The sequence below is a fragment of the Felis catus genome, chromosome C1 (genome assembly GCF_018350175.1).
Source record: "Felis catus isolate Fca126 chromosome C1, F.catus_Fca126_mat1.0, whole genome shotgun sequence".
In the NCBI taxonomy this organism is placed as follows: Eukaryota; Metazoa; Chordata; class Mammalia; order Carnivora; family Felidae; genus Felis; species Felis catus.
Window position 1 is genome coordinate 95,543,921 of NC_058375.1, and position 11,804 is coordinate 95,555,724.

The 11,804-nt window shown below is 54.3% G+C and overlaps 1 protein-coding gene across 2 annotated transcripts in view; it reads right to left on the minus strand.

Annotated features, from left to right (window-relative positions):
* Window positions 1-4,492, minus strand: part of KCND3 (potassium voltage-gated channel subfamily D member 3) — a 209,589-nt gene extending 205,097 nt beyond the window's left edge. For both annotated transcript variants that reach the window (XM_023258983.2, XM_023258982.2), the window contains exon 1: window positions 4,362-4,492. The gene's annotated coding sequence lies outside the window, so the exon portion shown is untranslated. The remainder of the gene's footprint in view (window positions 1-4,361) is intronic.
* Window positions 4,493-11,804: the final 7,312 nt, after the last annotated feature.

Below are 11,804 nucleotides of genomic sequence, written 5' to 3' on the forward strand. Positions count from 1 at the left end.
ACCACATGCTTATGTGGCCCACGTCAGCTGAGCCCACCGATGGCCCTAGGGGGTAGACACCACTGTGGTCCCCATTTTGCAGGTGAAGAAGAAGAATCATGAGGAGCTTTAGTAACTGGCCTAAGGATGCGATAAGAAAGCAGAGAGATTTAAACCCAGGCAATGCAGAGTTCAAGGGTACAGCCCTGTTCCTCCCATCCCCGCCCCGTCCCATAGTAAGCTCCTGAAGGGTAAAGGCCACGGACGCCTCAGTTTTTACATGACAGCCCAGGAGGTAGCTCAGTGTGCTGCTGTCAGTAGGTTCTCAGACTGGGAACCCTGATTTTACAGCCGCCATTTGCATTCTGTCAATTTTACTCCACGCCGTGCTAAGTGGGGGGGGGGGGGGGGGGGGGGGAGTCCAGGGTAGACTTTTCTCTCTCCTAACAGACAATACACTCTGCAGACAGATCGGAATCAAAAGAAGCCAATTGAAGTGGCTCTGACTCACTGTGCTCTCAGTCGGGTTTTCTCAAGGAGCCAATCTCTGCCTCAGTTTCCTCATCTGCATGCTAAAGAGAATATTCACAGGCCCCTCTGCTCCCTCAAAAAGGGAGGTTGATTCAGATGCCACAGAAGACAACAGGAATGACAATGACATTCCCCATAAATGTCATCTCTCAGAGAACAGAAAACCAGCACAAGCCTGATGAGCTCCTGATTATGGGGAAAGAACAGGGGGGTTGTTCACCCTCTGCAGTGGGTGGTCCACATGCTACGGATGGATGTGGGAACACATCCTGTGCATTTAATATCCTTTGCAAGAAATTTACCCTGTTAGTTCCCATACTTCCTCCAGGCTATCGGGAGGATTTGTAGTCCCTCCACACACTCTTAGCTGGGTTTTCTAAGGAGCAAGGGAAGTTTGGCAAGCAAGCCCACGACATAAGCGTTGGTCACAGATAATTCCAATTCACGTTTGGTTAACACTCATGGAGTGCTGACAATGCTCTGGGCACTGTTTTAGGCACTCTTACAGCAAAAATTTAATTTGTCCCCACAAAAAAATCCTATGACGTGGCCGTTTCTGCCCATAAGTTTCAGGGAAGGAGCAGAGACTCAGAAAGATTCCTTCAAAGTGGCTAAATTCCATGTATATAGGAGTTGATGATTTTTCAAACAGACCATTGACTGAGTCACTGCCAAGTGGCTCTCCCGACCCAAGTATAGGTAGGTATTGATGCTCCCCACAGAAGACAGCAGGATGCAGAGACTCCCCTCCCCCCGTCCCAGGCAGCAAAGAGCACACAGTGGGGAAGTCCTACATTCCAGCTTCAATTCGCCCCTGAATGTGTGAAGGCAAGCCACCATCGTACTCTGGGCCTCAGAATCCTCATCTGTACAAGGAGACAAATGGGCAAGAAAGTGACAAGGAGCCCTTGGTTCAAGGAATCCGTGATTCCACTAGGATCCAGGACATCAAGGTCTCACTGAGACCTCTTCCTAACGGTTGCCCATGCAAAGCAGGAAGCAGAGCATCTGGGTTTGTTGCTGTGGGGACAGACTGAGCCCGAGCCTCATCTCAGCAGAGGCAGCTCTGAGAATTCCTGATGAGGCTGGTGCCCAGAACAGGGTGCACAATCTGCATCACTCAGAACTCAAGGCTGTCCAAGGCTGGGTCTAACAGCAGAAGGCCCGGCCTCCTCCCTGGAGGAGAAAGGGGGCCAGGCTCCCAGACACCAGGCCCTGGACCTCTGACCCTTAACATTTTTGCCTTATCCTAGAATGGAGCTCAGAGAGGTAGGACCTTGAGGGGGTTCAAGTGGCAAAGAGTAAGGTAAGAGACTGCTGAGCCAAGAGCATCTGAACCAAGAGACCCTGGAGCATCCAGCTTGCAGACATGCAGCTCTGTACCCTGAAAAGGCAATGCCCTTCCCCTTCCATTCTCCCAGGGCTGCTCCACCCTGACTCCCAAACCTCAGTGCCTGGTGCCTGCCCCTGCCAACCTGAGCTCCACCACCTTACCCTTTCCACCTCAGGCCAAATCCCTCTTCCTAAGGGCAATGAGTACTCTATATACTGCTTTCAGATGAATAATTGAGAGGTAAGGAAGGAAAATCAACCCCTCTCTATCTATCATAAAAGCCTCTAGTCCCAAGGCCAAACCAATCCAGGACGATCTTCCCAAAGAAGGCCAGGCAAAAGCCAGGTTGTCTCCAGAGGCTCAAGCTCTGTTCCCCCCGGTAAAAGGTACCCCAAAAGGAGCAATTACCCCACTGTTACTTTCTGTGTGTGTGTGTGTGTGTGTGTGTGTGTGTGTGTGTGTGTGTAGGGGGCGGGGTGGGGCTTGGAAGGGGAGGAAAAGTTTCCCACCAGATACCGTGCCCAAGGCCATACTAGCTCTGCACAACCCCGCAGACATGACCTGGCTTAAGCAGGGCTTCTCCGTGGCTCTCACCGCAGCGCTCGCCCCCTGACAGGGACCAACACCTCCTGGAGCAGATCTGGGTATGAATTCCTGCAACAGGCACAAGAGTGCGGCCCCATTTCCAGCCAATGGCACTGCACATGCCTCAAATGCCAAGGTTTTACTAGGACGTGGACGCCTTACAAATGAAAAATCTGAAGCTATTTTTGCTTTTGGCAGAAGAGTTTGACAGTGGGAAAGATGGGGGTGGGGGGAGGCTGGGGAAGAGCCGTTTAAAACAGGTAAGTGCTCTAACGACAAAGGCAAAAAATCCTGGAAGAGGGGAATACATTTCCCTCTGCTGTAAAAAGTCAGCCCTATTAAACAGCTTCTGTTTTGGAGGTAGAGGGCCAAAAGTGGGCAAAGTGACCAGAGAGCCTGTCCTGGGGATTGACACCTGACCTGAGCCCAGGCAGGCACAGGGCAGCAAAAGCATCGCGTCACCAAGGTCTGCCCTTCAATGACCTCAGCAGAGTGCAGGGTGTGGAGAGTCTCTGGAAACTTTTACCTTCCACAATTTCATATCATGTCGCTTAGCTCACAATGGGGCCAGTCCAGGGGAGGGGAGGGTCCTGGTGATCCAGGGGGCCTTCTCCCATGCCCACAGGGTTTGGGTAAGCAGGCATGAAATGACAGGGTGCTAGGCTGGGGATCCTTAGGGTACAGGCCTGGGACATACATACAGATCCTCTCTTCCCACAGTGCCACTCCTAGGCTGGCCAGGGCACTTTCCTGAACTCTCTTTTTCTTCAGCCTCCTCAACTGCAAAAGGGAACAAGCTACTAATCTTTCTTCCTCTGGGGGTCCCTTGTGTACTTGCATTTTGTTGCATTCAAGTAGCGACACGGAAAAATAAACACATCAATTGCCGTTTGTGTGCCAACATGTCCACATGGGGAAATGTACACACACTTTGCGTTGAATTCGTGCACGCCCTTTCTACAGACACTAAATATCCAGGGTCCCTTGAAGTAACGGTAAATAAGGCACAAATTTAACCATCACATAAGTTCATGCAACATGCCAACGTGCACCATATAGGAACCTCTGCCCAGTCTTACAAACGGAACCCATTGTGCCAAGGATCACAAGAAAGTTCAGACGCCCTCTCTTCAGAAACAACCACGGAGCCTTCTCTTTGCTCTAAGATTCCAGGTCCGGAACCTCAGCCTGTTGCTGACATATCAGGCTGCCCGGGATGAAAGCAGAACCTCTTGGACTTGATTCAAATGTCAACGCTAAGCAAGTGCAGGAATTTAGTTGATTCCAGGTAACTTCTCTGTCCTGTCCCTTCCGTGCCCCATCCCCAATGTAAACACCTCCAAAAAGTGAGTCTTCAGAAACCCCTCCCCCGGGCCGCACTGGCCCCGGGTGTCACTTTAGAGACCTTTCCTGGAGCTCCAGGGGTGGAAGCGGCAACCGGGTAGGACCAGATGTGCGGCCCTGAGCCTCTGGTAGGCACACCGCCGGCTCGGTGGGCTGGAGAACTTTGCGAAGCGCCCCAAACTGCTCCTTGCTTCCACTCTCAGCCATTTCTCTCGTTCTCCCCTCACAACGAGCCAGGGGACCGAGCAAGCCGTCGCCACCTGCCGCCGGATCCCGGGGCGCTGCCTGTGGCACCCCCGAGGGAAGGCAGGCCAATGGAAAGAGGGCAGAGGTTCACACCCCCACCCCCAAGCCTCACGTCTCCGAGCTGCCCGGAGGTGGCTGCACAGCCGGAGGGAACCGACGCCCCCGGGCCGGCTGCCTGCTCCCCCGCGGCGCCGGCCCCACCCCCAATCCTTCCGGCGCCCCAGCGCCCACCCACCCGGGCGCAGGAGTGGGAGGGTGCCGCGTGGGCAGCGGGAGCAACAGGCGTGGGAGCAGCGCTCCTCACACTTCCTGGCTCCAGAAGGCTCGGTCGCGTCCCTCTTACCTTCGGCGAAGCGAGCCCCGGGCCCCGCGCCCCGCGCCCGCGCGCGCGAGGAAGCTGCGGCCGGGAGCCGGGGGCCGCGGAGGCGCGGAGCGCCCAGCAGCGCGGCGAAGCGCCCAGCAGCCGCCGCTCGCCGGCGAAGTCTCGCTCGCTCTCTCCCTGGCTCGGTCCGTTCGTGCGTCCCTCGGTCCTTGGGGCCCTCCCTCCCCCGCCGCCGCCGCCGCTCCAGCCCCGGCTCGGCGGCGCGTCCCCTCCCCGCTTCGCCGCCCCGCTCGCGGGCTCGCGGGCTCGCGGGCTCCCTCGCTCGCGCCCTGCCCCCGCCGCTGCCGGCGCCGCGCGGAGCGGAGCCCGGCGGGCCACGGGCTGCCTGGCGAGGTCCCTCTCCCGAAGGGGGAGGCGTTGGGGGCGCGGCGCGGGCGGGGCGGAGAGGAGAGTCCGGGGGCGGCGGCGAGGCTGCGCCCTCCGCTCCCTGCCGATCCCCCGCGGCCGAGCGGCTCCAGGCCCGGCCGGAGAGCGCGGGCCGCCAGGCAGCGGAGGAAGAGAGGAGGAGGACCTGGAGGCTCGCCGAGGGAGGGTGCCCGGGGCGAGGGCGTGTGACTCCCCGCGCGAGGGTGTGTGTGAGTGCGTGTGTGTGTGTGTGTGTGTGTGTATAGAGAGGGGCGCGCGCGCGAGCGGGGGGCGGGGAGACGAGGCAGAGCCTGGTGCGTCTCCCCGAGCGAGTGGAGGAATCCTAGGGTGTGCCTGGAGGTGGCGGAGTGTACCAGCGCGGGTGGAAGCGCGTGTGCCGGCGAGGGTGGGCACGGGGGTGAGCGTGGCAAGGTGAGCTCGGCTTGAGGTGGGGGCGGAGCACGGAGTGGGCACGAGTGTGAGCTCGGGGGCGTGTATGCTGGGGACCCGGGGAGAGGCGGCACGGTGCCCCGATGTGTGCGCGCGCGTGGGGGGGGGGGGTGTGGAGCTAGCCGGGTGTCTCTTTCTCACCGACTGTCCACGCGACACCAGCACTTGCTCACGGCCGAGCCCCGCCACCTGGCGAGGTGGAGCCAGCCACCGCGCAAGCTTCCCGGCTCGCCGCGACTCAGCTCCGAGTGCCGTGTGCCTGGGCTGGAGATCCCAAGGGGGACTCATACTGCCCTTATCCCACGTAAGAGCCGCTCTCCTCCCAGGGCGCGAGGGGCACGACCCGAAGGTAGGATTTCGCCTTCTTGTCCTGCCACGTGTTCCTAGCACCCAGATCCGAGAGTCTGGACTTGGGAGGATGAACTCTGCCTGCGTCCGCCGGATCCCTGGGTCCCTCCCCAAAGCCCATGGATCCCCATTGCCCTGTGCCTCGACCCAGGATGGGGAGCAGGAGGTCGGCACGTGCCCGCAGGGCCCGGCGGATGGAGCCTGGAGCATCCCGGAGTGTGGTATCAGGCCCAGCCTCCCCCACACTCCCGGCCGCGGCGCGCGGAACGTTCAGTCCCCGCAGACCCAGACTGTGCCGACCCGCGGCTCCAGCTTTCCCCTGGTCTGCGGCCCCGGTGCCCGGAATCCCGGGATCTCAGCCCGCCACTCGAGAAGCCAGACGACTCCGTGCCTCAGCAGGACCGGAACACAGGGCTTGAGAGATCACAGTTCTGAGTGGGGAGAGGTGGAGTGTGGAGAGCCTGAGACAGACACAGAAAAGCAAAGTGTGCGGTGAAGGCGAGGGTGTGCTAGAAAGAACCTCGCTGAGTCCGGAAGGGGGTTTCTGGCTTGTGAGAAGCCCAGCCCTGTTCCAGGTGACAGTTTGGGGGTCGGTCGTTGTGGTCTAGGCCGCTGTGGGTTCCTGGCAGCTGGCGCCCTTCTTCCCCTTATTCCTGCCACTCTCCCCAAAACCCCCTTCAGTGTGTCGGTTTGAAAGGTGTACAATTGGTCCTTCAAGAGGTGGGCGTGGGATCCATTAGCATTTGCCAGGAGTCCCAGAGCGGTGTGAGATTTGCATACTGATTTACATACAGTAATAATGATTAACAACACTGCCACTCCCTGGCAGACAGAGGAAGAATTCAGGGAAGGCCCTGGCATTGCTCCCACCTCCCTCCTCCCTTCCCTCTGGGGAAGAGCTAATTTTCTCACAACTATCCACTTCAGCTGCTTTGACCCCTGGGACTGCCCCAGACTCTGGGTGGGTAGGTCCAGGGAGGGGCACTTGCCTTCAGTCCTCCACCACCAAGTCCAACTGGGGAGAGTTAAAACCCAGTACTGTATTCCTGCCCGCATTTGAACTCCTGTACATCCCACCTTTTGTTGCTCAGGGGGTGGGTCTGCCCCAAAGCATACAGGCTTTCTGGAACAGTTAGCTGGGGGCATCCTTCCTCTTCCAGAGCGGTCAACTGATGGGACCACTGTGCTCTCCTGCACCTTGTAAGTTGTATTTAAAGACAGGACACTGATTCTGACACCTCCCTGCCCCTCCCTCCTTACACACACCTGGCCCTGTTCCGCCCAGGCTTACATCTCATCATTCAAGAGAAGTAGCTGTCCAGAGGATCTAGACAGAAATTGGAAAGATTTGAATTTCTAGTCTAGGCCAGTGTGTTTTTTATTTACTGGCCTTTCTCACAACTAGGTGATCTGGAAAATAAGACCAAGAGATGGGCAGGAAGGAGGCTTCTTGACTCTGGCACCTGGAGGAGCCACTGCCCAGGAGATGCTGTCCCTCCCACCGACTGCCACCCTCCGTTGCATCTTTCCAGAACTGCGTGGCCTCACCTTCCCCCTCTCTGCCTCTGGCCTGGCCTGGCCGGGATTTTCACTTGCTTTTCCCCCATGACACGGCCGCTTTTCCTTTAACTCTCAGCTTCTATTTAAAAAGCTAATTTGGGAGCTTGTCCATGCTCCCAATTCAGACATTTTAAATAGGAACTGAAAGTCAGGAGCTGCTGGGGCACTAGATTTCCTCCCCCTTGCCACCAGCACAGCTCAGGCATTTGTTCAGTCACTCCGTTGGCCGTGGCCCTATGTGTCTGTCTGTGTGCGTGCATGTGTGTGTATGTGTGTATGTGAAAGAGAGAGAGAGAGCGAGAGAGCCAGCTAGCAAGAGTGCACTGAGTATATTTCAAGCTATCTTTTCTATTTAAAGATGGTGCTCCTATGGATGACTGTTCTCTGTGTCTGTGTGTCCTTCCTAAGCTGTGCGCACATGAGGATTCTTCTTGAGTCCCGTGGTTCCGGCCACTATTTGCAGAGCTTGTCACTGTGAGGACTGTGACGTTAAACGGCAACCCGGCTCCAAGTCAGCAGCCTCTGTGCTGACACGCCAGGCTGGTGTATCTGCACAGCTATTTTCCCAGGGCCACCCTGCTCAGGCTTGCTCTTTGAAGCTGTGCCTCAGAGTGATCTTAAGGTCGCCCCCTCCCTCCCCCCGCTGCTTGTGGTTGTCTTACTTCAGTAGTTTGCCCCATATTGGCCCAGGAGTTGAGAGAGAGAGAGAGAGAGACTGCGCCTCTGATGGTTGCAGGCTTTCCACATTCAATGCGCTGTGTACCTTGGAGGTAAAAAGCACAGGCTTTGAGGTCGCACTTCCTGGGTTTGAAACTGCCTCTGTCATTTCCTAGCTGTGTGACCTTGGGGAAGCTACTTAATTTCTCTGTGCCTTCATTTCCTCATCTGCCATAAAATGACAATAAATACTACTGTTTTACCTTAAAGGGTCCTTGGGAGGATTTAATGAACTCTCAAATAAAGCACTCAAGAACAGTGCCAGGAACGTAAGAAGCACAGTGTAACTGTTGGCTGCTGTTGTTGTCCAAGGCAGAAGTGGTGCAAACAGGAGGTTTTCCTGGGAAGAAGTCAGAACTGCTGGATTATATGCACAGACGTAGGCAAACACATACCTCCACGCGTGTCACAAGAACAATGCCAGGCCACAGCCCACAACGGGTCAAGTTCACCTTATTGAGATAGTTGACTCCTTATGCCCCAGAAGCGGGGAACTTCTGATGAAGACAGAGAGGAAGAGCCACAGGGATAAAGAAGGGGCTGGACCAGGTGGAAAGCTCATGGGACATTTCGTGGGGGCCAATTTTATGCTAGCCATATGGACCCAGCCTCCCCTGTTTACCCAACCACGTTAAGCAAGGCTTTATAGAAGTAGAGATCTGGTGAAGGACTCAGTGGGGGGTGGCCCCTCATTCTCCTTTAGTCTCCCCTTGGGCTTGGGGACCTCTCGCTTTGGTCTGGCCATTGCCTCCCATCCCTTATCCCTGTAGCTGGGCATATCAGCATTCATTCATTGGCCATCTGAGTTCATTTCCCTCAGTCCTTGAGCATCTAATCAAGGCACAGAGAGGTTAAGTGGCTTCCTCAAGGTCACAGGTAGGAACTCATGAGGCCACAAATAAGAGGAGAACAGTCAAAGACCAAGAATAGGAAGGCTGTCCAAGGGATCCAAAGCAACATTGCAAGTCATTGAATTGTATCAGACTTAATATTGGCCTTAAGTAGCAGAGCCACCATATGCTGGACTCCTTGCCACGTCTCCTATAAATCCTGCACCATAAGTATTATTACCATTTTATAGATGGGAAAACCGAAGGTGGTTGATGCTAAGGGATGCATCCCAGGCTATACACCTAGAGTGAAGCTCTGAATCCTCCCTCTTTCCACTCCCCAAGGCTGCTGGTCATTTGCTCTTCTGAGAATAGAGAGACCCCCTCAGTCAGATAAGATTTGCCCTGAGAGGACATGCTTGACCTGGCTCTGTTGGCCTCTCAAGTATCTGGCCTGTGTAGGTTGGGTGTGGGACAGGGTTCAGTGTGTTAAGACTGAGATTGTAGCCTCAAAATCAGTCCACCTTGTTCAGGCCCTGATGGCTGAACTCAAAACCATCAGACACTTCTGGTACCTTCCTGAGGGAGTGGGGGGAACCCACACTTCCTGCATCCCTAACCCCACCAGGGAGGCCAGTAGTTGCCTGAGTGGTCATCTTATTAGTCGAAATGCCTAGACCAGTTAGGGCAAATGAGAAGTCATCAAAATTCATGGGCTCCAGTGGATCTTCCAAAAGTCAGTCTGTCCAAGAGACCTTTGCCAGCCCGATGCCTGCTCGAACCCAGGCAGATCCCGGGGAGGCATATCCGTGATGGGGGACTTTCTGCTCATCAAGACCTCCCTGAAGGCAAGGGGCTAAGTGAAGGAAGAAAAGGATGGGAAGAAGGAAAGCAAGTCTGAGAAGGGGACATCGGCACCGGAAAGAAGAGAGACACCCTAATCATTTGCTCATTTTCTTGCTAGAGACAATTTGGAGGAGGGCTGGGGGAGGCTGAAGGTACAGCTCATAGATGTAGTAACTGTTTTAGTCTCCTCTGGTGGCTCCATTTGCTGGGAAACTGACGTTTCCCAGGGCTCTATCCTTGTTCTTCCCTACTCCGTCTGCCCTTTTCCCTGGAAAGTTGATGGGAGCCCCTGGTTTCAAGTTCATTCAGGTGCTGATGATCTTTTCCTGAATTTTCTCCTCCCCCTAAGTATCTACTGGGCATCTCCATCTGTGTACACAGGTACTTCTCTGCTTCACCTTACCAGCCTCCTTCAATCTTCTGCGATAGATCATTTCCTCAAAAACACCCTCTTCTGATCATGACACCCCCCTCACTTCCTTTCTGGCCTTCCCTCTTTCCACTCACACACCTTTCTTTCCAGCACATAGACCTTTTCTCTGTTACCTGACCCAAGCACGTCTTTTCACTTTTTCGTGCCTTTGTACATGCTGTTCTGTCCTCTGGAAATGCCTCCCACCACTTCCTATTTCCATCTGTCTTCCTAGCAAGCATCCACTCAGCCTGAAACCTTCAACACGCAGCCCAAAGGTCACGCAAGACGTACTGGTAAAGTCCACCCTGACCCCCCAGGAGGAACTAGCCATTCTCTTGGGCTACCGTAGTTGTTCTTCAAATTAAGTCCTTATTACCTTGGTTGTTTGCATGGTGGTCTCATGCTCTGGCTTTAAGCTGTTTAAAGGCAAAGACCATGTCTTACTCATCTCTGAATATGTTACCTCAGTGCCTGGCAACTGCAGAGGCTCAATAAATTCACATTAGGATTATTTTAACTTTCGTTCACCTGGCTCCCTTGATTGTGTGTAACTGAGAATATGTGATAAATTTGTCAACTGGTCAGCCTCCGGGTCCTGACTGATCTTTAGCACTGGCATGAGGACAGAGAGAAAGGTTCAGGGTGTTCAATTTTTGGCTGATCTTAGATGAAAAGAGCCTCAAAGCCCCCCTCCTCCAGCCTTTTACGAATCTACAAAGTGAGCCTCAGTCAATGCTACCTGCAGAGACTTGGCCAGTGTTCTGCTCTTGAACCAGATTGGTATTTAGAGAACTCTTTTCTTTCCTTTCTGGCAGAAGGTCAACGCCATCCCCAGAATATCACCTCCTTGGGAATAGCCAGGATTCTGTCAGTTGGAAATGGTACCTAGTTGCGGCTGTGACTATGCTTACCCTGAAAACTGGCACGGGTGCTTGTTAAAATCCCATTAGCCAAAACCCTGGCTTGGCTCAAGGAGATGCCAAGACCGAAGCTTGCTGGTGTTTAATTAGAAAATTGTATGGACACCACATCAGGAAACCTGGGACAGTGGAGACTTAATGGTGACGGCATGGGCTTGGGATAGACCTGGCTTCAAATCTTGACTCTAACAAACTGTGTGACTCTGAGCAAGCCACTTTACTTCTCTGATCCTCTGTTCCCTCACCTATAACACGGATCATAATGACGGTATCAGCTCATAGGGTTCATGAGGATTGAGTTACATAATGTGTGTAACATATCTCATGCAATTGTAAACAAGGATGTGGGCTGTTACTATAATACTGTAACTGAATTTGCAGGCGTTTGAAACGTGCTCTTTTAAATCTTGGGCACAGCTCGCTTCAGTGCTTGTTTGTGAAGAAGATTAGTTTGGCCACTCAAGTTCTTTCCATGCGGTTCTGGTTCATGCTGAGGCCCTGAGAAATGTGTGAAATCAGAAAACTTTGTCTCCAGATACCCTTTTCTATTAGCTCTTCTCCATTGTGTGGCACCCCGTTTCTGCAGCCTTGAGCTTCAAGTGCCTGTCTCTCCCCATTCCCTCCTCATCAGCAAAAACTGATAAGATCATTTAAACTAAGGTGTAAGTGACTGTCCTGCCCAGGGCTACAGTAGTCATTTTTTTTTTTTTTCCAACGTTTATTTATTTTTGGGACAGAGAGAGACAGAGCATGAACGGGGGAGGGGCAGAGAGAGAGGGAGACACAGAATCAGAAACAGGCTCCAGGCTCTGAGCCATCAGCCCAGAGCCCGACGCGGGGCTCGAACTCACGGAGCGCGAGATCGTGACCTGGCTGAAGTCGGACGCTTAACCGACTGCGCCACCCAGGCGCCCCTACAGTAGTCATTTTTAACAGGATATGAAGGCAATGAAACAGAGTAGGTGGGGTTTCA